Here is a 24749-nt window from a genome sequence, read left to right on the forward strand (position 1 = left end):
TCTCTAATATAAACATTGCTTCAGCTTGCAGTTTTTATGTCAGCTCCATCTATCTTTAACATCGTGCAGCGATAGGTTTAAATGAGGGCAAAAATAACTCACAACACACACACCTGGGATATGGAAGCTCACTTTCAGGTCACCCTAATCTAAGGAATGCTCTGACTGGCCCTGACACCACTACAGTCGCAACACACTTCCCAGAGGTGGTGGTTTCCTGGAGCGTGCCAAGCCACCTACTTCAGCCAGGTGTTTCCAATTATCTTCTATCACTCGGATACCTGGGTAAGCCATTCTAGAATGAGTTCCTGGTCCAGTAGGAACAACATAAAAGCTCTAGGCATGCAGGAGGAAGTTTCTTTACACTCATGACCACCCGATCCTCCATCTTCATGCTCTTGGCTCCTGACTGTGCTACCTCAATCTATTCCTGGGAAGCCATTATGACCTTTCTATGACCTTATTCTTTAAGCTAGTCATCCTGACCACCTGATTCTGCCTCTTGGTCCAACTCTGACTTTGGGAATTTAACCTCTGAACTGATTCTACGCCCACTAGAATACCTAGAATAGGTCCTAAGATCATCACAGGTCTCTTGGTTCAAGTGTTGACAATCACCGTTACCAGCAAATATCAACCTACGGACGTCCTAGTGCGTGCATTACGGTGGGTGTAGACAGGGCTTGAAGGATGAGTCTAAAACAGCACTGCCCAATAGAAATGTAATGTGAGCCACATGGAATAATAAAATTTTCTATCAGTTGCATTGAAAAAGTAAAAAGAAAAGGTGAAGCTACTTTTGATGTTTTATTTAATCAAATATATTCAGTATGTTACCATTTCAATACAAAATATGATTGAGATATTTCACATTCCTTTTCTATGTACCAAGACTTTGAAGTCTCGCCTGTCTTTTGTCCTCACAGGGCATCTCAATTCAGAAGAGGCACAATTTGAGTGCTCAGCAGACACACAGGGCTGTGGCTACCACGCTGGGCTGTGTGGGGCTACAGAGCCAGCCTTATGTTCAAGAGGGAGAGTGGACCTTGCTATGTGCCACCCTACCCTAATCCTGTTTGCTCATCCTGCTAAGACACTCTGCAGGGGCTTCTTGGAGAAGGCCTCTTATTTTCTTCATAGCACAACTGGAGGAATAATGGTCCCTCCTCCCTTCTTTGTCACTATCTCTACCTCCTGACTTCTTCAGTAGTGATTTCATCAGTGATGACAACTGGGAAAGAGTGAGTGTTTGAAAAGTAGTACAACTAGCTCCTGATGTACCGGCACTTGACATTTGCAGGCCTGCCTGCCTCATCCATCCACAAATGGGCACTCATACCACACTCCCTCCCCAACTGGAACACCTGGGAGTAAACACCTGAGAAACCCTTTGGAGTCTGGTGAAATGTAGTGCTGAAGAGGGGGTAGGTGTTCTCAAACGTTAGTGTGCATGAGAATCATCTGCTAGGCTAGAAGTGTGTACTGCAATCCTCTGGAAGATTAGAACGCAGGCTGCTGGCCCCTTGAGCCCCGGAGATTCAGATTCCATAGGCCTGGGTGGAGCTGGAGAATGTGCAAGCTGAAGCAGGGGGCTGCTGATCTGGGAAGCACGCTGAGAAGCTCTGTGGCTGGAGCTCAGGCTGGGAATCAGAAACCCGCATCTAAACTCCAGCCCCACTACTCACTGGGTGACTTCTGGATTACAGGCGTGGGGGCTCACGCCTGTAATCCCAGCACTTTGGGAAGCCGAGGCAGGTGGATCACCTGAGGTCAGGAGTTAGAGACCAGTCTTTTCTCAAATAATAAAAATAAATAATAATAATGCCTACCTCAGGGGCTGTTTTATTAATTTATTATTATTTTTGACACGGAGTCTCACTGTGTCACCCAGGCTGGAGTGCAGTGGCATGATCTCAGCTCACTGCAACCTCTGCCTCCCGGGTTCAAGTGATTCTCAGGCCTCAGCCTCTAGAGTAGCTGGGACTACAGGTGTGCGCCACCACGCCCAGCTAATTTTTTCATCAGGATGATGACAGTGATGATTACACATCTTGAGGTTACTGTTGCCTGGGAGAATGTGTAGTTCATCTCCACAATCAAACTCTTGCACCCATAAATAGCATGGGGAAGGAAGACTAATAGGGTGGAGTGAATTAAATCCTGATTATGTTAGTCAAAGCCACAGAATTTAATAGCTGGAAGGGGCCTTAGAGGTGTTCTCATTCAATTCGACAAATGTTAAAGATGAAGCAGCTGAAACTGGAGAGATTAAATGGTTCACCTGAAGTCATACACCTGCTAAGTGTTAGAGCTGGGGCTGGAACCTCAACTCCCTTTCCTGTATTCTTGCGACTGCATGATGCTCACGTGCAGTTTTCTAATGGCTATGTCTAGAATACATTTTCTTGTTGATACTCTCTTCTACATGTCGGTTACAAATAGCTGTGTGGACTTTTGTGAACTAACCTGGGGACCTGACCAGGCAGGAAATGAATGTTTACATTGTGCCTGCTAGTTGCTGGGCACTGTGCTAGAGTCTGGGGATAGACCACGTAGGAAGAGACAAGGAAGACACTGTGCCTGGCCTATGTGCTTTCAACATTTATATAGGAAAAAGGGGTTTAAAAGCCCAGATCTGATTTAAGAAATAACTTTTGGGACAAAGGCTTCAGGTAGTTACCAGGGAACTCTCAGGTATGGCTCCTTCCTAAAACTTTCCTCCTGACCAGACCGTCCCCACACACTGCTCTTGATGAAGGGGTGAGTCAAACCAGGTGTATTTAAACCAGGGGACCTGTCCCCGTGCCTACTGCGCCCCAGCCCCCCACCCCGCAATACCCTTCGGTCTCCATGGATGGAGAGCTAACATATTCTGGGCCAACGGGAGTGTCAAAGACATTGGTAGTATGAGACACAGAGGCAGAAACAGCGGGAAAGGGTTGAGCACCAAGTCGTGAGACTGTCACCAGGGGTAGAGCCAGCTGGAGCAACTGGGAGGCATGAAGGAGACCTGTGTGGGCAGCAGAGTGGGAAAGGGAGCCCATGAGGAGGGAGGGAGTGAAGGAGAGATGTGCAGACACAGAGGAAAGCAGATCCTCCTTTCCCATTCCTGTGAGGTACCCTGAGGCTCCTTACAATAAATCCCATTTTCCATGAATTTCTTTGAGTTGGTTTCTGCTCCTTGAGCAAACAACTTTGGATAAAGAGCAAACAGGACTTCTGGACCACGAGTATATGGGACCAGTTGTGTATCAGCTCTGTATTCAGTGGTAGGAAGGGAGCTCCAGGGGGGATAAGTCACCACTTGTTGACCTCAGTATCCAGTGGGGAAGATGGCCTCTTGCCCAGCCAGCCACCAAAACGATGGGAGAGGAGCCAGTGTGAAAGGAGCTGTGAGAACACAGAGGACACAACCCAGTACACCAGAGGAGCAGGAGCACTCAGGGTCCTCGTGAGGGCATCATTAACCCATGGCCCCCGCAGTCCCCACCACCAAGGACTGCCCACCCCGAGGACCTCTGGAAATGGCAGGCTAGGACATGCACCATCTTTGTAACTGGGAACCTAGTGTCCCATGCAACTTGTTGGTTAAAACTCATTTCAAACGTGTTTCCCCAGTTTCTTCATTCACAAAAATCAAGATGTCAAGTTAAAAGTCACTCTTCCACTCAGTACTCTGAAAAATATGCTGAATATAATTAGATTTAATCATTCTTCTTTTAATTTTTGTTTGCTAATCTAAGAATGTCCCACTATGAGGAGTATCTGAGTTTTGTTCTTTCGGGTGGTCAAATCGCTCTTACTAACTTGATCTCACCCGGGACTGGGATGCTCTGTTGTCATCATGATTTCCCAGATGCTCACTCTGCAATGTCCTGGATCAACACAGATGAAAAGGGAAGCCAGTTATATTTAAGAAAACAATGACTGTAACTGTAACATTTGAGTGTAGTGATACAGGAGGAAAGAAATTCTACTACATACATGCAAACAGTCACCTAGAGAGACCTCCCCTTCCATGGAAGGGCCTGTCCACACTACCAAAAATTAAACAGAAAAGCCCCCTGTGTTCTCCAAGATTCAGAACAAAAATCAAGAGTGCACCTTGAAGTTCAATTATTTTAAAAACACATTATAGATGATCAAGGGAGTTTTAAAAAAATTAAGTCTACTGAATTCTAGATGAAATCTGGAAAAACAAGTAGAAAAAGCCTACAATGAATTAACACTTTTAAAGTATTTAACTTATCGAGTATTTGAAAACTCTAAAATATCCAAAAAATGCTTTTAAAAATCTTTAGAGAAACTTAAATTATCAGACACTGAGAATGAACATTTATTTTTTGATGACTGAAATTCTCCATAGTCTGACAAGTTATCAACGACTGCTCAAGATTGTTAACAAGAAACTCTGTCTAATACTATACAGCACCATGAGTAATGTCATCTACGCCGGTGCTAAAGGTCAAGATCGGAGGAGCAAGCTTTTCTGTTAATATAATACAACATTTTTCACATTCATTTCATGTGAATGAACAATGTCTTCATTGTTGTCCTGAAGACTAATTTAATGTTGTATTTTTTTTGCTTGTGTCAATGAGTGTCAAAATATTGTTCTTTTAATACATGAAAGTATTTGCATAGGGCTTTATTACTGATCTTCAGATGTTAGCCAGAGGCAAAATAAAACAGAGACGCTCCAGTTGGGAAATCTCGCTCACAATGAAAAGCAAGAGTCCTTAACATATTCTGCTCTCCTGCCAAGTTTTCTTCCAAGTACACAGTGATTTATTTACTCCATAATTGGTGAAATTAAAAACAACACTAGAGACTAAAAAAAACTATAGGAACCCCCTTCCCTAAAAATGAAAGAGAGTTTGCAAGGAGGAACACAAAACTCTAAGAGGAATACTAAGATGTAAGATCCCGACGTGAATTAAAGGACAATCTGATAAAAACCTGATTACAGAAAGAGCCGAGAAGCAGTGTGTTTCCACAATGAAGTGAGAGGCACAGACGCAACTTTTATTAAGTTATGCCTTTCAGCATCATCTCATCATTAAATGCTCAATTGCTGACAACCGTCTGCGTTTATGAAGACAAATAAAGCCACCACATTTTCTGCCCGCACAAAGTTGAAGAGGCCATACCCAGGTATGGATGTGGTTTTCAGTTCTGTTTTTTCCCTCTCTAATACTAATTATCTTGCCATTTGGTACTGCCAAAAAAGACAAAATGCCCTTTCAGAGAAGCAGAGGCTCCTGTGGACGGGTTACTCACGACGAAACTTCAGGGCCGTACCCAGGTTGCGGTCAGGAGTGAGCAGTCCCAGAGCTGGCTGCCAGGCAGGCTGGTAAAGGCCATGCTCGCACGGCGAGCGACCCGACCAGACTTTCAAGTCAAGTGTTGGCTTGTAGACATGTAAGTTAATCAGCTATGAAATCACCGTCACAATGTACTTATTGATCACACAGGGCTTATGACGAAACTCTTGGCCCAGGGAAGATTTCGCTTTTTTCTTTCAGCCTCCAACCTTCAGAGAAAGAGCACTTTGAGGGCGGTGTTATGAAAAGGCAGATGTTAACTTCATGATTTGAATCTTCCTTGGGAAGATGAGAAACACGCTGGGTCTTCAAAATAAAGCATACCAGGCCCAACACATTCACGTCCCTGTTCACTTTTTATAGAACTTGATATTTTCAGTGTCTTGTGGTTATTATTTAGACAAGAGCATTTAAAAGGTTTCAGACTGATACATTTTAAATGTGTTCCCCTAATTTCTTTGCTTCGAGATATCAGGGAATGCTGATCATTTTGTTTATACATCAATAATGTCAAAGAACAGCAATTGAACATTTGCTCCAAAAATCAAAACTACGTTTTACAAAGCTGGTAGTTTCAGAGTGCCAGTGTATGTACAAGCAGAATATTTAGAATACTTTTACTGCTCTTGAAAAGGAGCTGGTAAATACATGTGGTAATTATACTTTCTGCTCAATCTTCAGTTCCCATTTCTACTAAATCCTTTCTAAGACTGCAAAGGGAAAGACATGTGGGTGAGGCTGACTGGTGCTGCAGACACGTTCAAAGATGCTGGCAGATGCGGGCCATGGGTCATCCAGAAACGCGACAAGAAAGCAAAGTGTCTTTTCCCACTAAGTCAGCCCCATTGCTCTGAGCTGTCCTCCAAACATGTATCTTCTTAGCCAAAAATGAAGAAGAACAAATTCAGTTCCGACTTCAGTGAGAGGACTATGCAAATGGGCTGCAGTGACTTGGGTCTTTAAGGGAAGTATTCAGTAACTCAATTCTCCAAGGGCATGGAGATAAAACCCCAGTGTCTCCCCGAGAGTAAACCTACTGGCAAGTGATAAGTCCCCCACCCCCAGGGTGCTGCCCTTACTTTCTAGGGAGGCCGCAGACTGCAGGTGGACAGACATTAAAAACCACGGTCAGCGTGAGAGTGAACACGATTGACGGTACGGCAGTTACACCACTGCTCTTTCCTTTTTTTCTTTCATTTCACATAGATTGCCCTGTGTGTGACTGACTCCAGAATAAACAGGATTTTCAAAAAATCAAGCATTTCTAACAGTAAAATGGACTTCCGGTTTGCCCAGGGGGGACAATGGGACATCCCAGTCATCGTGGTGGCATGAAATCTAGAAAGCAGAAGAACCAGTTTCTCCATTTGTACGAATCTGTCTCCCACTCAGTAGCTCAGTTGGAAACTTTGCTAGGAGCACTAGCGAAAATAGTGAACATCTGCTCCTAAGAGTGAAGAGTGCTCCCTGTCCCCACGCTGGGGCACAGGTGTAGGGCTCCCTTGGAGGGAACAGTGCCATCTGCCAAACCTGCGATCCACGGGAGGTGAGGCACGCCCTCTTGGCAGGCACCCCTGCCAGTTTGGAGGGTGTGCGGGGGAAAGACAGCGCGGGCATCGCAGGCCTCCCTGCTACTTGTCCAATACAGCTCCTCACAGCGCTACTGAGGCTGGGGGTTAGGAGTGAAGGAGTGAAGAAAAAAAAAGCTGTTTGTTTGAAATGATTGTGTTCCCAGCGGTAAAAACAGTGCTGGTAACTGAGAAGGCCTTTCTGTGATCACAAATGTACGTTCACACAAGATGGGAGGCAAGTATTTAAAGCTGGGAATGTGCTGTGAGGGTGAGTACTGAATCACGCACTCAAATCAAGGCCCTGTGTGGGATGCGAAAGCCGAGAGGTGCACAGAGGCAAGAGACGGAGGCTTTATGTGTTTCTTCATCTTTCCAAATGAATCATTTTTATAGGAAAATAGGCAACGATAAAGGACAGTCTTAATATTATGTAGTGAAAAGAACTCGGATGGAAGTCCTAAAACGCTGGGCCCTGTCTGGAATAGGCTTGTCACTTTAGACAACTTACTCATTTCACCCGTGATTTTCTTACACAGGTTATAGGGTTTGAAGTATCCCATCAGATAATACGTTAAAAGCACTCTGTGATCTACAAAATGTTATTGCTATTATAAATGATAATATTATTATAGAAAATCCCTGGGTTAATGTGTAAGAGATCATCAGTTCTCCATAACGATCGTCAAGATATGATGTGATAATTCTATGAGGCTGTTATCATACCAAACATAAAAACGCTGCATGTTTCAGAGCATGAATTCTTTTTGAAAGATGAGTTTTAGAACTGAATCTGGGGTTTCAACATTTCTGTTCTAAAGAATTTCTGATTCCCTGCCCAAAATCGTTTGGTTATATTTAAGTTTTGAAAGAACATAAAAACCTGGCAATTCACATATGTCTTCACATGTGGGTTTTTGCAATTTCAAGAAAATAAATTTGTATTATATAGGTAGATATTTCAGAGGAGCTGTCTTTTTTTCTGAATAGTTAGCTTCATTAATTATTGTTAAATAGTGTTCCTTTAATAGTGTTGCTAAACCGTAAACAGCTGTTGGCACATTTTTTTTCCCCAGTGTGACTTCTCAATGAGGAAGAAACCTTAACTGACAGGAGTGATCAGAAGGTTTAAACAATTTAAATCTTTTAAAAAACAAAACTAAACCAAAAAGAAAAGAAATTTTACAACATATCAGTTAACTGGAGATTGTGCTTTTTGGAACCGGATTCTAACTTAAGCATGATAGCAACTCTAATGCTATCTTTTATTCAACACCATTTTCCTAATTATCTTGGTCTAAATGTTTCCGAACTTTATTGTTTATTTTGGCAGGAAGAGTTCCCAGGGCCACCGCCTCTTTTCCTAGAGCTGGGGATGGTGTTAACAAGAAGGTAAGATGGGAACACAACCCATTAACAGGCGTTGAGAAGGCTGTGGTCTGAAACACCCTCGAGCAGAAAGAAGGCGCAGGCAAGAGTGAGCCCAGGAAGACAGCAAGGCAGAGCCCCCACAAAAATATACATTCGCATTGTTTCAGTGAAAATAATCAGAAGGATTTCCCTCAGGATTCTTATAAACAACATTCATTTCATTGTCTAATTTTACAGATGGAGAAACTGAGACACGCTTGGAGGACTGACCTGCAACAGGGTCACGCGGCGGGTGAGCAGGAACAGAAGGCAAATTTCCTGGTCCTGGGGCCAGTTTTCCACCCAATCTACCCCGTCTAAATGAAACGGCAGAAGCTTAGTTTTGATAAGCAGTTCCATGAAAACATGTCCTGTGCCAGATTCTCTCTGGTGCCCGAGACACTCCCCAATGGAGGGTTAGGGCTCGGAGCCCTTTAACTCCTTCGGCACAGTAGAGAAAGGTTTAGGAAATAGCAGAACAAACGCAAAGGCCTTGAGAAGATCCTTCCGAGACTCAGCCCAGGACTCTTCTCTCTGTCCTATCTTCAGCCCTAAAGCAAAGAGCTGAGGATGTAAGAAGGCTTTCACCTGGGTCCTTCGAAACATGCCTGGTGCCTTCATTAACTCCTCTACTTCAGACATCACCCGCAATGTCCTCTCTCGCAGTAGGCAGAATCTGGTCTAAAGGAGCACCTGGTAAGGGCTGTTTCTTTCCTGGTGAATCTGACTTCAGTGTAAAATCGAGCAGGGAATCCCAAACCTTCTTCTCATACCACACCTGTAGGGCACACTGAACTTTATTCTGCTCAGTAGAAAATACAATGAACAAACTATAAAATGCAGCTCCTTAGATTTGTTTATAATACAGATTCAATATTTAATAATACTCTTGTTTTCCTAGTTTTCTGAAATTCTTCATATAGGAAATGTAAACCACAAAGGGAATATGATTTTAAAACCGGAAACATATTTTCCAACCCCTACCCCCCAAATTTCATTAAATGCATAAGAGAAAATATCCTTTGTAAAATACCTAATATAATTACAAAATAATTAGTCACAGAGGTCCTGTATAATAGAAACAACAACAACTCTTAAATTTCAGTCATCAAGAATCAAGGAACTCATTATTTAGGAAATAAAAATACCAGTTCACCTAAAGTAAATTTGGGGTTAAAAGGAAAAAAAGATAGCCAAGCAAAATCAAGTTATTCCTTCAATCTTATGCCCTGTCCGTCTTTTCAAATGTACTTCAGATAAAAACAAGCAACAAAAGCAGAACATGCTATTGGTGGCCCTCCCTTGAATTCTTCTCCAAGCTGCCACCACTCCCCAGTTCCCCAGACTGACCTCTGAGTCAAGCCAGATGGGACTGAGAGAGACGTTAAGCAAGTGCTGAAAAGGTGACTTGAGTCTCTGGCAGCCGAGTCTGGAGCGAGTTTCTCTGCAAATTCTCTGGGGGTTGTTGCTTTCCAATTTCTCAGGAATGTTTAATTCTCCTCATCCCTTCACTGAATCTCTCTCTGGAGAGGTCAGGGAAGCCTGTGACATCCCCGGAGGGCACTGCCTAACTACATTAGCATGAGACAACTTTGGACTCTCTCCCAAACATGAAAATACAAGGGAGAGAATTTCATTAAAAACAGAATACTAGGTGATCCAAGTTAATCCCGGCTCTAAGCTGCTGTAGAAATGCTCAGTGTTTATATTTTGACTCTCTTCTCTGTGACAGTTCACTGACTATACTGCCAGGTATGTTATGCATACAACTTGCCCTCAGCTGACCAAACCTTAGTTTCATAATAAAGGTAAAAAGTGAGTCTGGTGGTGTTAAAATAGGTATTTAGCCTGTTTATATGTTACCATATGAAGCAGAGGATCCAGAGGTAAAAAATAAACATTTCAGTACTGAGGCCTTTAAATATCTTTAAATCAGGAAACAGGAAACCTTAATAGGTAACATGAATCATTAACCATATGAATGTGTGTAAACAGGGGAATATCTAATGTCACTTCAGTAAAGCATGTCATAGAGACATGCTTTCTATTACATCTACAAATATTTGAAAGAATACATTGTAAATATTTAGAACGACAGTATAATTAATAGGATATGTTCAAAAAGTGCAAGGATGATTTCATCATTTGCTTCTGAAAGTTCAATGGGAAGAACAGCTCCAAAAAAGGGATCAATATTGCCAGCTACCAACAATATATGACAGATAAGATACTGAAGAATTCAAACTTGGGTACATGCCTTAGCACTCCTCTGCTTCAACCAAGGAAGTACTGTGTTTACTCATTCCTTCATGAATAAATATTTCTCGTTCCAAAATCTGAACTTTTTGAGTGCTGACTTAACGTCCAAAGGACATGCTCATTGGAGCATTTCAGTTTTTGGATTTGGGACGTTTGACCAGTAAGAATAATGCAGATGCTCCAAAACCCAAACCATTTCTGTTCCCAAGCATTTCACATAAGAAATAATCTATATATCTTGCTTTGATTTAAAAATGTTTTTGTATCCTTTGAATATTCATAATTTGTAAAAACGGGCACTTCACAACTACTATTTACTGACATTTTACAGACTAAAAGAGTTACGCTTATATTTCTCATTTTTTGTGTGCTTATTCATTTTCAGTTCCTTTTAATATTCCTTGATTAGTGTAAGAGATAAAAGATACAGAATAATATGCCCAGGATAGGAAATAACAGTTTACTCTGTCTGATTATACTATATTCTATAGACAGTAAAGTACTCAGTGATAAAAAATTATTCACTAGTATATTATAATTTAAGTTAGGTTATCTACTGATGTAATTTGTTCCTAGAAAAGTCCTTTATTTTGACTTGGTGATTTTGTGTAATCGACTTTCACTTAAGCTTCACAACAATAACTGACACTAATCGAATTGGGTTTATGGAGATAAAGAGGAAACGGATCCTTCTCCCACAAGCAACCAGTGTAACAGAAGGTACACCGTCTAACTTGTGAGTAAACAGAATTCTGGAATGTCCAATACTGGGGTAACAAATTCTCTCAAAGCTGGGGGAAATAAAGAAAACGACACTTTAACCTGTGTCAAGCTACTTCTCAGCTAAAATCCAAGTTATATTCACACTGAGACTATGAAAACACAAACAACCCAGGAAGCACAGGGAGGAAATTGATTGGCATACTGTAATTCCCTGCCTTCCCTTTTGCTAACCCTTCGTGGGCTTTTTCAGGTGACTGGCAGGACTCAGTGAAATCCTTAGCCACATAACCAGGCTATTAATTGGCCAGGAGGAAGAGTGAAGCCCAAGCTTCAACCTCAATAGTTTAAAGCTCTAACAAACCAACATCAATTAGCACAGACACAAAATTTTGATATTCTTTAGGTAACACAGAGTTTAAATCTTTCTTTTTTTTTTTTTTTTTGAGATGGAGTCTTGCACTGTCACCCAGGCTGGAGTGCAGTGGCACGATCTCTGCAACCAAAAAACGAGTGATCTCTGCACACTGCAATCACCACCTCCCAGGTTCGAGTGATTCTTCTTCCTCAGCCTCCCAAGTAGCTGGGATTATGGGTGCGCACCACCAGGCCTGGCTAATTTTTGTATGTTTAGTAGAGATGGGGTTTTGCCATATTGGCCAGGCTGGTCTCAAACTCCTGACTACAAGTGACCACCTGCCTCGGCCTCCCCAAGTGCTGGGATTACAGGTGTGAGCCACTGCACCCAGCCTAAATCTAACTTTCTAATGATTTATATCTTTTGTTATGAATGTTAACTAAAATCTTAAAACATTTTGGGGCTCTCTGTTTAATATTTTAAAGCACTTGTTATTAACTTTACTTGAGTCATGGACTCCTTTGAGAATCTGATGAAAAATGAGGAGGATATCTTCTTTCCTGAGAACTGCACACACATGTCAGCTGACACGTGCACACTTTTTTTCAACCTACGACTTGAGGAGATTCAAAGACAGCTTTAGACCCTAGGTGAGGAAATTTGGATTTTCAGAGAGAAGGCCACAATTTCCAGTGATCTTTCACTCACTGATGCTTCCATTTTACATGTGTTTACTGAAGACCATGCGTTAAGGCACGGTACTAAAAGCGGTGTGGGACACAAGGAACTACGGAATCTGGTTCTGGCAGTGGAGAATCTGACCGTGGAGCACACACAGGGTGAAGTGGCAGACACCGTCAACGTGGCTGCTCCAGAGCGCCTCTGGGATGCCCGTTTCCTCCTTGGTGATTTGGAGTCCTTGCCATGACCCCACGGTGTGGGGGGTGTGACAATGAGAGTGAACAGTACTTGCTTTGTCAGTGGTAAACCACTGTGCAAGTGTTAGCTGTTGGTTTTATGAAGTCAAACTTGCTTTCCTGTTTTGAGAGCCAACCATTGAGTAGTAAACCAAAAATTTATACCAGGAAAGTGAAAGTGAGATGGCAGAGGATTAGTCAGAAACATCCATAAGAGTCTTCTTAATGAGGATAGAAGATCACTTAATCAGGAGTCTGCATACCAAAAGCATCCAGTCAACTGTTCTGAAAAGGTATTTTAAAATGATGATCCAATAAGAAAGAAAACTGCCAAGGTAATAATTGAAGAAGCATTTGCCACTGTAGCATGGAGCTCTGCCTGTGAGTTTATGAAAAGTGTTATTTTAATTTCCATTTTCAGGTAATCCCAGATATTTCTGATATATGTAAAATGATGAGCTATTCATGTTTTCATAGGATATATAAACAAACTAAAATTAAATAAATTAAATAAGTGAAATGTTTATGAGGCATAGTCACTTCTTTCTTATATGCTAAAATAGCCCCTCTCTGGTGTTAAAATATCAATATTCTTTTGGAGTGAAGCCATCTAAGTCTGAAAGTGTGATTAATCTGGAGCGTGTCAGCTACTAGACAGTCAAACAAATCATATTCAGTGCCAAATGCATCCCACTGAGGATGGCTGTGCTGGGGCTTTGTCTTCTCTTCCTCCTAACTCTCTTCATCCTAACTTAGGATGCTGAAAGAAACAGTGAGGAAGGCCTGGGCCTCAGACACACTCTGGTTTGAATCCCAGCTCTGCTACTTAATGACTGTGATGCTGGCAAGTCACCTCTTCTGTAAAATGATGATAACAATGCCTCCTTTGCAGGCCTAAACCAAATGAACAAGAAAATGAATGTAAAGTGTCTGGAATGGTGCCAGGCAAATAGTAGTGAGTCAATACAATGGTGGCTGCAATAGTGTGCACTGATGATGCCATTTCCTCTGAGTAAATTGGATGCATGTATCCTACAGCTACATAGCACTGTCTGTTTTGCAAAACACCTTCATGCAGATGTCATTTGTTCCTCATGATAAATTTCTGAGTTTTGTGCAAGTCTTATTGCAACCTATGAGAAAACAATGAATGACAGATGTTCATTGATTGGTCAAAGTCACACAGTGTAGAAATAAGAAGTGGTCCAATTGAAAACTGGAGTTTGACAATATCTGATATGTCTAGCCAGAAAAGTATCTTACATTATCAGCATCTATAGGTACAGTATGATGTTCAAGCCCAGCTCTATGAATACTGTAAAAATTCAAGAAAGAGAAAAAGAGAAGAGCTATCTAAGAAACATGAACGTATAACTAGTAGGCAATCAGTCTCAGGAGAAACTTTAGAGTCTAAGAAAGAAAAGGAAGAGCAGGCAAAGAGGTTTTTGTTTAATTTCCAACGGCAATAGAAAGAACAGCCCTGCGGAAACCTGTGGCCTCACCGAGGGCTGGTCTTACAGGGACGAGAAGAATGATATTTATGAAAAGAGTACAATAATGTGTCGAAGTATACATGCCCTTTTGTAATCTCCAGAATCTCATGTGATTTTCAGTTACTATTACAAGGAAAATGAAGAAGGAGACAATGAATTGAAGACCATAATCAAAACCTAATGCATAAGCTCTCTCTTTTTTAACCCCTGAGGGTAGGACAAGGAAGGAATATGCTAAAGAAAAGAAAAAATATGTTCCTTATAATTGGAAAGTGTTTGTAGTATGTGTGGAGAAATTCTGATGCACATAATTTCCTGAGTCCTTTCTTTTAACCCCCAGAGAAAAACACGGCATACCCCTTCATTTGAATCTGCACAGAAAGAGAAAAGGCAAGTTTCAAATCCAGAAGGGGCCAATAAAGGATTTCACTGGGTACTGGAACTGCATCTGACAATGCGTAGACATTTTACAAATTATACTTATTTCTTCAATTAAAGTAAAAAACGCTTGAACAGAGATGCAGAGGTCATTCACTGAAATTTGGGGTGTAACATCATCTCCCATGGTACTGGCTTATCTAGACGGAGCAGAGCACGGAGGAGTATACGTTCATGGGCCATGGTACTGGCTTATCTAGACAGAGTAGAGCACAGAGGAGTATACGCTCGTGGGCCATGGTACTGGCTTATCTAGACGGAGCAGAGCACGGAGGAGTATATGTTCGTGGGCCATGGTATTGGCTTATTTAGATGGAGCAGAGCACGGAGGAGTGTACGTTCGTGGGCCATGGTACTGGCTTATCTAGATGGAGCAGAGCACGGAGGAGTGTACGGTCGTGGGCCATGGTACTGGCTTATCTAGATGGAGCAGAGCACGGAGGAGTGTACGTTCGTGGGCCATGGTACTGGCTTATCTAGACGGAGCAGAGCACGGAGGAGTGTACGTTCGTGGGCCATGGTACTGGCTTATCTAGACGGAGCAGAGCACGGAGGAGTGTACGTTCGTGGGCCATGGTATTGGCTTATCTAGACGGAGCAGAGCACGGAGGAGTATACGTTTGTGAGCCATGGTACTGGCTTATCTAGATGGAGCAGAGCACGGAGGAGTGTACGGTCGTGGGCCATGGTACTGGCTTATCTAGATGGAGCAGAGCACGGAGGAGTGTACGGTCGTGGGCCATGGTACTGGCTTATCTAGACTGAGCAGAGTACGGAGGAGTATACGTTCGCGGGCCATGGTACTGGCTTATTTAGACTGAGCAGAGCACGGAGGAGTGTACGTTCGTGGGCCATGGTACTGGCTTATCTAGACTGAGCAGAGCACGGAGGAGTGTATGGTCGTGGGCCATGGTACTAGCTTATCTAGACGGAGCAGAGCACGGAGGATTACACATTCGTGGGGATGGGCATATGAGAACTTTGAAAACCAGGTGATGACTGCGGAGGAAGCCTGGCTGAACAGTTGGTCAGGGCTGGTGATGACACCAAAGGTAAAAAACAAAAACAAGCATGGACTCAGGGTCTCTTCGCTTCCTCTCCACTGTTCTGTAGGTGGTGGCTTGTCAGCAACAACTCGTTTCTAGAAAGAGAGTTTTATTGAAAATACTACCTCTGTGTTCCTGTTTAATATTCCTCATGCTCAAGCTGAAATGGATGTTTCAGAGCAAAATAGCAGTTAAAAAGATTACACAGGAAAACTTTTGACTGTCATTAGCTGGAACCAATATTGTAAAATCATATTCTTACTTTGTGATGGACAGAGCCTGCTAATCCCTATTTGCAGACATTAGGCTCAAATGGCAGGGTTAAAACAAACTGCAAGGACAGGGGAGGCTCTTGGCAAGGAGGGTTTAGACTAACTCACTAGATGATGAAAAAAGGCAGCAGAAATTCAAGGGGAAAAACAGAGCATGGCCTTTATATTTTATATGCATTCAGGGCAGTTAGAAAATGCACAGATGGTCTCTCTCTCTCTCTTTCTTTTTTTTTTTTTTTTTAACTTTAAGAGAAGTCTACTATTTGAGAGAAATATCTACATTATTTGGGTTAACCAAGGTCTTTCTCAATAGTTACGATATTCCTTGAAAGTAATAGCATCTACTGAAGTAATAATTCTTTAAATACAACTCTCTTCTCTTAACAAGGTTATTAACAAAAGCTCTGACTGTTGCTTAGAATGTTTAGTGCTCAGCAATGTCAAAGTGTTAGGCATGAAATACACGTTTGTGCTAAATTGTTTCACAAAATGGTTGGGGATGCCTGGGGACTACAGTCCGCAGTGATGCTAATGGAGGAAGAGGGCTGCACTTGGACAGGTGCGCACATCAGAGGGAAATGTGAGCACATGTGGTGTGACAGCTTCACAGTGGGCCAGAGAAGTGCTTGACTGGCTCTGAAACAGGCCTGTGCTGAGCAGCATCGATGGCTGTCGAATGGACTGGCCGAGTTCTCCACTGGGAGTATCTGACACAGGAATTCTAACCGTTTCATTCTTGAGAGGATTGCGAGGAGGAATCTACCATGGAGGTAGTTATATCTTATTCCAAGAAGGAAAGAGTTAATCAAGATTTCAGTCTCCTTGGGAAGCACCCAGGAGGGTTTCACATGAAAGGGTGTAGACTTGTTTTTAAGAAATATCAAATCCATTAACAGTTTATGAGTATCTCAGACTTCAAACATTTACTATTGGGTCAAAAGTTCAAACCACTATACACTGTGCATTTTTGAAAAATAGGAACTAAACTGGATTTTGAGTAGTAGCTTCAATTTAAAGCAGAGAAATGACAAACTATGTGAAGCCAACATTAGAATGACACACAAAAATTAATTAGAGAAAATCTTGAAAGAAGAAAGTGATGGCCATTGTTGCTCCTTAACAAATTCCCACAGAGCACTATTCTGAATATATCACAGGAAAGGCCTTATAAATAAATGAATCAAAACCATAAGAATTCTACTTCCCTCATCTCTTTTCTTAGCTGTAATGTTCATGTAAACATAGCTGCAGAATAAAGGACAGTATATTATCTGGTGTGGAGAGATGTACTGTCTTCGTAACTCACTTGTGTCTCATCACTCACATGTCACAGGCGAACCTCCCCCGCTGCGGAAATCACAGCATCTCTCATAGGATCATCCTGCATCTGTGGAGGACACTCCGAGCAATGAGTTGATATGAGATACAGAGCATATCCCACAAGGAAGAGGGGCAGGCTCTCAGATGAATTATGAGGGTTATTCCTTCACAGCTGGAGATAGTTTTCATATTTTATAAAGCAAAACATGAGGCAATCTCTCACTGTGTTATTAAGGTGGATTAGGGCCCATCAGCATCCCCAATGATGACTGTGTGTAAATGTGCAGACACACGGACAAACCTGTACATGAATGCACACACTCGTCCTTCTGTCTGTCTCACCAAATATCCAGGAAAGATGTTTCAGGCTACAGTCACATTGAAAACATATGCGCAGAAAGGCATGCTAACTCATGTCGGGGTGGAAACGGCCTGACCCGAGCTGAGGAAGGAGTAGCTTCCAAAGTTCTCCTCTGTGGTTATAAAGAAGCAAGCTTTCATCAGTCATCACTGCAGTCACCTTCACCTGCCACTCTGATTGACTCAGTGTGGCACACAATTTCAGGGATCAGAAGACCGGAGATTGAGGAAAGAGAACTGAGTTTCAGAGAGCTGAAGGTGGCTAGTTCATCAGAGGCAAGGCCAGGCTGACTCGCGAGGAACGTCTTTGGGACCAGGCAAATGACTGCCCATTCCAGGGGGAGTTGAAGGGGATGAGAAATTTCCAAGTGGAGCCTGCTTGATGGCTTCCTGTCTTTGGCTTATTCCGAAGACAAGTCTGTTAAAGACAACAACTTAATAAAATCTGTAACAGCTAATATGATTGATAGGAAAAGTAATAATAAATCAAGGACCCACAAATGAAGTTCTTCAGAAATATCAAGCTTTCTAGAGAAGAGCTGGAGAATTACACTAGCAAGCGCATGCATGGCTGAAGGTGGGGAGTTTTATGGGCAACCTTGGTAAGACCCCACTACTCATCTTCTTCAGTCATACAACATCTTCCTGTCTATCTGCATAGTATTTGGAGATACTCGAAGAGCCAAAACTATGCAAATATTAAAAGACAAACACTGCATAACCACCACCAATTCTACAGGGTGGCTGCTAGCTCAAAGGCATCTTTGAGTGTCTTAGAGAAAGGTGCCTTTTCCTTTTACTCTGTTGAAAAACTATATTAATATGTTGATTCTTACGATAAAACACTTTACTGTCACTTGCCAGAAAATTGCCACAAGTATACAAACCAAGGATGTCTGGAAGAATGGCACTCACACTGGACATGATGTGCTTGAACCCACTATACTTTGAAGCTTTCTTGACCTCATGTTTAGCAGGGGTCAAAACACATTACTTTGAAGCCTGTGTATATAGAGCGATTTGCAGCTGGCCTGATGCCCTGCTCCAGGGATCCAGGGATAGAAAAAAGGCAGTGCTTTGCCAGAGAGTTTCCATGTTGCTGTGAAATGAAATGAAAGTTTTTTTGTTTTTCCTCTAGAAACTTCTGTGGCTTGGAGTTCAAAACACGGTTCTTTGAAATACAGAGAAATTATCCTACATTTTTTCAAAAATATGAGTAATAGATGGCTGTCTTTACATAATAGTTATTTTTCCTTCAAGTTCTCTAAATTCTCTAAAATGAACTCTTATTCTTTTCTGTCTTTATTGTGAAAAAAGAGAAGTTTATTTTTGAGAAATAAAAAAAGGGGAGATGGGAGGTATGTGGGGTTTTACGATAACATTCTACTGAGCAATACAGGGGGTGTCCTGTCCCCTCCTGTGCTGTGCTGGCACAGCCTCTGCACTGCCACCATTGTGGAATGACTTGAGCAGCCAGGATGAGCCAGCTGGACTCGGAGGCTCAGTGACTGCATCAACCTCCAACGAAAGCCATGACCGTTCAGAATCTGGAGTAGACTATACACCAGGATCAAGAACACACAGTTTTCTTAACCATTCATGGGAGGGCAGTGAATAAAGACCATTTCTCTTCCACTGAGTTTGGAAAGTCAGAGGACAGTTGCTGCCTCTCTTTGAACAAAATCACGCAAAAATACATAGAATTTTCATTTAAGATTTCGTTAAATCTAAGGCATTGCCAAAATCACAAAGACTTGTGTCCCACACAGAATTTGTGGAATATTAAATCCTTGGTTTTCAAAAAATGGTCTGTGGGGCCAGGTGTGGTGGCTCACATCTGTAATCTCAGTGCTTCAGTTGGCCGAGGCATGGAGATCACTTGAGGCCAGGAGTTTGATACTAGCCTGGGCAACATAGCAAGACTTTGTCTCTACAGAAAAAAAAAAAAAAATTAGCTGAGCATGGTGGCATGTACCTGTGGTTCCAGCTACCCAGGAGGGTCACTCTGAGCCCAGAAGTTGGAGGCTGCAGTGAGCTATGATCGCACTACTGCACTCCAGCCTGGGCAACAGAGCAAGACCCTGTCCCTAAAAAAATTAAGAAGGTCTGTGGGCATCACTTGAGAGTGAAATATGTGGACTCTTAGGCTCTGTTTCAGATTTACACCATCGAAACCTACATCTAAGTATATTTTCAAAGCACTGATTTTGCTCCTTTCTATCTGGGCACTCAACTTGCCTGCCCTGAAAGACCATTAAACAGGAAATGCAAAGATATATGGGTGAAGACCGACACTCTTCTCCCCCAAGATCTGCCAAGTCCTGGCGGAATGTGGCCCAAACCTCATCAACTAAGGAAGCAACAAGAACATCTGTAGGTGGGGATCTGGCACTAGGCCCCAGATGATAGATGAGGTGTTAGATAATCATGAGTGTGAAAACAAATGGCTTCAGACACTAATTCTAGGCACATTTTACCCTGTAAAATTCGGCATAGTAATAATAAAGCCCGTCACTGATGAATGCCTACTGTGTGCCAGGCACCATATAGGCACGCTCCATATCCCTGATCCTCATGCCAGCAGCGAAACAGGTTACATGGCTCCTGCTGGGTGGCAGAAGACGTGGAGGTGAGACGCACTGCTGCGCCTACATAGCACAGCTCCTGTGCAGCCTGAGATCCTGTCCACTTCAAAGGTAACGTTCGTTCCACTATTCCACACTGCTTCCTTAATGTTCATGTTGCTACGGAGGATGTGTGATATTTTTTTAAATGTGGCAATTCTAGAAAGAAAACTATTTCGCTTGCATTTTTATGTTATTTCTATATTTCTTCTTGATATATTTCCAAATTTATTGCTGAAGGCTGAAGTCACTTTGTTTTGAAAAATTAAGAAAATACACACACACACGAGCTCCATCTGGAGACTCCACTTCAACAGTGTGTGTTACACCATCACTCTGAAGAGAGTTTTCCGAGATTGTAATGACATCAATATTTCTAGGAAAAAGGAGAATGTTGAGCAAGTCTCTGCTCCTGAAATGCAGTTCTGTGCATTCAGCAGTCATGTGTAGGGAACAGAACTCGAGTTTAAATTAGATGATCTTTGGATGAAATTCACATTTGTGGAACACTTTCTTCTTCGGGGGATGGAGGGATAGCAAGAGGGTATAAAGTACCTTCTCCATTAGAAAACACAAACTGTTCTCAGCAGACGGCTCACCATGAATAACGAACCAGGGAATTAAAAGCTTTAAACCTGTTAAAGAAGCAATATTAAGTTTGGTATAAATATAGCTGAAATAATCCAGACAGTTTTATGACCTTACACCCCAAATAAAGGTGAAATGCTGAATTCTTTCCCGAGAAATAGAGGTAAACACAGCTAACAGATGGAAGAGCTGAATGGAAATTTCAATAAAGAGGGCCACAAAGAAGCATTTGTAAGCTCAGGGGTGCATGCATTGAAAAAAGAAGCTGAAAAATGGAACTTTGTTTTATTTTGATAGAGTGCCAAAACAGTACTGCATTCCTTAAAGAGCTGAATAAAGGATCGAGTTAGACTGGCCTTCTCAACACCTCACGAAAAGCCCCCTTGGGTCTCATTTTGCTGGGATGACTATTTATATGACAGGTAAGGGAATAATTCTGCTGGATTCTGTTACACTAGGGCCTCTGTGACCCCTAGGTCAAAAGAGCAAACGCAAAAGTGACAATGTGGATAATTGCCTGTTTAGGATAATGGAATACTGATTGAAGTCAATTATTATAACACCTGAAAGATAAATGAGCTGATGTTAAAGGTTCAGTGGAGACAGCAGACGAGTGGAACGGCAGGCACTGTGCTGAGGAGTGGCCAAGGAACTGTGGAATTCAAGAGGAGGGGCAGCCTTCCTGACCTGGAACTTACTCCAACCTGGAGTGTTCCAAGATCTAAAATAGGTTAGTTTGTAAAACATGCCATAAAACAGAAATTTAGCCCAATGTCCCAAACTGCAGGATTAGAGTAACATTAGTTAACGTGGCCCTCCATTAATTTTCACTATAACCTCTGAAGGCCTAGACTTGCCCCAAATCCATTATTTTTGTCTGTCACTGGAGGGAACTTTCCCTTCCTGCCAGCCAGGAAAAAGCCTGCTGACGTTTGCAGCTCAGACCTCAAAGCTCGTCGACAGCAGCGGCCTGACCAGTGTGGGCCAGGACTGTACCAGCTCTGCAGTCAGAGCTTGGCCCCTTGCATTTTCTTGTTTTGTTTTTTTTTGTTTTTTTTTTTTTCTCTTACAGCAGAAATATGCCTGAAAATGTTTTTCCAACCCCAACACCCCTGCTGCCCTCCTGGTTCAGGTTTCTTCTTGCTGTGCCTGGCCCTTCAAAGGCCTAGCCCATCATCTCGCGGTGCTGGCATGGCCTCCCATGCGGTTCCCTGGACCAGTCCTGGCTGGGGTGGGAGTGAGGAGGGAGTGCTCAAGTGGGGGCCTCAAGAGAAATGAGCTGTACTCATCTACAAATCAGACCAGACGTGATCACCACTGTCCATGTGCCTCTGGGTACGGGGACAGCTTTCCTCCAGCAGCCCTCTCAGGGTCATGCTGGAGGACTTTCTGTCCAAGGCTCCACTTACTGGAAACTTCAGAGGAGGGTCTTTCATCCCCCGATGCTTCCCTCTGAGCCCAGGCCCAGTTCTGACCATTCTAGCCCAGGACTGCTAACATGGCCTCCTGGCCAGGGGGAATGGTACTGCTTCTGGAGCTGGAAGTGCTCCTGCGGCATCCTGATGAATTTGCCGAGGCCCAAGGTCACAGATCAGGTGAATTAACAGCCTGAGACTCTACCCGGGCCCTCTGCCTCCAACTGCCACCACAGATAAAGGTAACTTTTACTATTGAGTAGAACCCTGTGTGAATTGAGAAGCTTCTACAATTGACAATGACTGTGGAAGGAAAGTTTTTGATAGAGTCTGCGATTTTCCAGCGGGCAACAATGCGTGTGACCCCTGCAGAGATGATCCTCATCTAACCCATGAGCATGAGCATGCGTCTGTGTGAAATGTTGTCTGATAGGAAACGACCACAAAAGCACCCTTGTGTTTCCCACCCCCTCCCAAGAACAGCGTATAAGCAGCTGCATAAGCATGACTCAATCATGGATGCGAATGTGTCCCTCTAATTGATAGTGGCAAAATGAAAAGAACACTGACCAAATTCAATTTCTTTCTTAACTGATTGAAGGCCACAGATGTAATTGAGCTAAGTGTCTGTGTTTCGAGTGCAGAGCTGACTGGAAGTCGGCCCTGTGACTGTCATATCAGACACGTTTTAGTGAACAACAGACGCAGCCAGGCTGGTACCAAAACTGCTGAAGAGAGTCACCTTTCCCAAGTCCTGCCTTGGTTGGCTGAAGGCCACCAAAGGGACAGTGTGGTCCAATTCTGAGTGTAGTCTTCTGAGGGCATGTCCCACCCAACAGCTCTCAGGCCAGGAGCCATAGTGAGCACGCCTCACTAAAAGCGGGGAATGGACGCCAAACTGAAAAAGAGCGAAGTGAATCCGACACACTCCCTTTGCGTACAGCCCATCCCTGGCTTATATGTAAATACACATGCTGGCAATTGTGTTTGGTATATATAAGTACAAGTTTTGTTTTCTAAATAATGATTTCTAATCCTTTGGAAATGTGTGACTTCAGGCAAATCACTTCTCCAGGTCCTAGTCTCCTCATCTGTAAAATGGCGATAATACTACGTAGTGCCACAGAGACTCTTTTAGGGGTTAAATTACAGTACCTAGGATGGTACGAGACACACAGAATGTATTCAATAAATGGCAACTACTACTGTTATTATGGGCTGCTCAATACAGTGGCAACTGTGTCCCCACAGCTTCCCGGGAGCGCTTCCTCTGCTGGCCTGAGAGAGGAAGGCATGGCAAGGCCTCCACCTCTATGCCGATCCACAGCACCAGGAGCCTTCTGGTCAGTTATAAACCCTCTCCTTCCCCTCCTGCTTCCCAGCCTCTCTTCCTGCCTGACGAGAGCGGGGCTGCTGGGTGCCAGGCCCAGAAGCTGGCTCCCGCACTGCTCTGCCTGTTCTCTGCCCAGGTCCCGGTAGCATCAACATGCAACGGCTCACTGTCACCTCCCCAGGCTGCAGGGTTCATTCACGCCATCACAGGAGTGCTAGCGCTTCATGAGATGTCAGACTCAGAAGAACCTTGCCATCTTGTTTTGCTTTGTTATACACCAAGGTCATGGTTCCATTTACTCAGAGAGACTGAACGGTAACTGTAGCTTGTATTTACAAGCACAAAACCCGGGGAGAAATTTAACGTGGTGCAGAGGTTGCAATGCTGCGTCATGTCTCGAGACTTTTTTTTTTTTCCCCAGGTGTAAACCTAAAGCCATTGTATCAAGGAACCAAACTTAAATTTTAAAAACTAGAACCAGATTTCCCTTCTACGTTGCCTTTCACATCTCATTCTGAAAACAATTTGAGTTTGAAGATTTGTCTGTGGGGAGTGAGTTTTTCTCTGAAACTGTTGCAGTTGGACAAAAACCGATCTGTGCTGTAAAAGCATCAAATTCACAAGCACTGTCGTAAGTGGGGAATCACATGATTGCAAGATGAAGGAAATAGAGAAGGCACATGACAGCTTGCTGGTTAGGAAAAGCTCTTTGCTGACCAACAGTGAGAAAATGGCCTTGTGTTTCAGGGAACCAAGGCAGGCCTCATGAAGGGGTCTCTAGCTCTGCCCGGCCCCCTGCCTTTGTGGTCCTTCCTGCAGGTGTCCTTGCTGCTGGTTCAGGTCCCGGGCGAAGGACAGAGTCAGAATGGGCTGTGTTTCTGCTGCTGCTACTGGTCCTTGTCCAGTGTGCAGACCTGCTGCCAGGCTCCCAGGCTCTTGCTGCTTATTCTCGCTGGGTGGGTTTCTGGTATTGTGCTACTTTGGGCCCTGGCCTGGGCTTCTAGCCCTCTGCTCCTCAAGCTGACTCTGCCGAGCCTTCTGCCTACTTCCTTGGGCCACTGCTCCCACTGGGCCTGATGAGCCCAAGTGCCCGCGTGTGGAGGCTGAACTCTAGGGCCTACTCCCCTCTGCTGTCTCCTGCCACCCTCACACCCAGATGGGGCCAGCTCAAGTCAAATGTGGTGATGGCTCTTCCACGTGGCCTTGGGCCCTCTGAATTGTCAGCTGGGAGAATAACATCCCGCTGTGAATATCCTCTGAAATGAACCCTGCGGGTCATAACTTCCTTTCCTTTCAACTTAGTA

At 43.3% G+C, this 24749-nt stretch overlaps 1 protein-coding gene and 1 long non-coding RNA gene across 7 annotated transcripts in view; one reads left to right on the top strand and one right to left on the bottom strand.

Annotated features, from left to right (window-relative positions):
* Positions 1 to 24749, bottom strand: part of GMDS (GDP-mannose 4,6-dehydratase) — a 632097-nt gene that overhangs the window by 143282 nt on the left and 464066 nt on the right. The gene's annotated exons all lie outside the window — the stretch shown is intronic.
* On the top strand, positions 15369 to 23240 carry LOC117086612. Of its 2 annotated transcripts, none has more exons than XR_004438480.1 (3): positions 15369 to 15539; positions 20995 to 21119; positions 22757 to 23240. It is a non-coding gene; the product is annotated as an uncharacterized LOC117086612 (long non-coding RNA). The 2 variants fall into 2 exon arrangements; XR_004438481.1 differs by lacking the exon at positions 15369 to 15539 and adding an exon at positions 19884 to 20181.

The sequence above is a fragment of the Trachypithecus francoisi genome, unplaced genomic scaffold (assembly GCF_009764315.1).
Source record: "Trachypithecus francoisi isolate TF-2019V2 unplaced genomic scaffold, Tfra_2.0 Lachesis_group10, whole genome shotgun sequence".
In the NCBI taxonomy this organism is placed as follows: Eukaryota; Metazoa; Chordata; class Mammalia; order Primates; family Cercopithecidae; genus Trachypithecus; species Trachypithecus francoisi.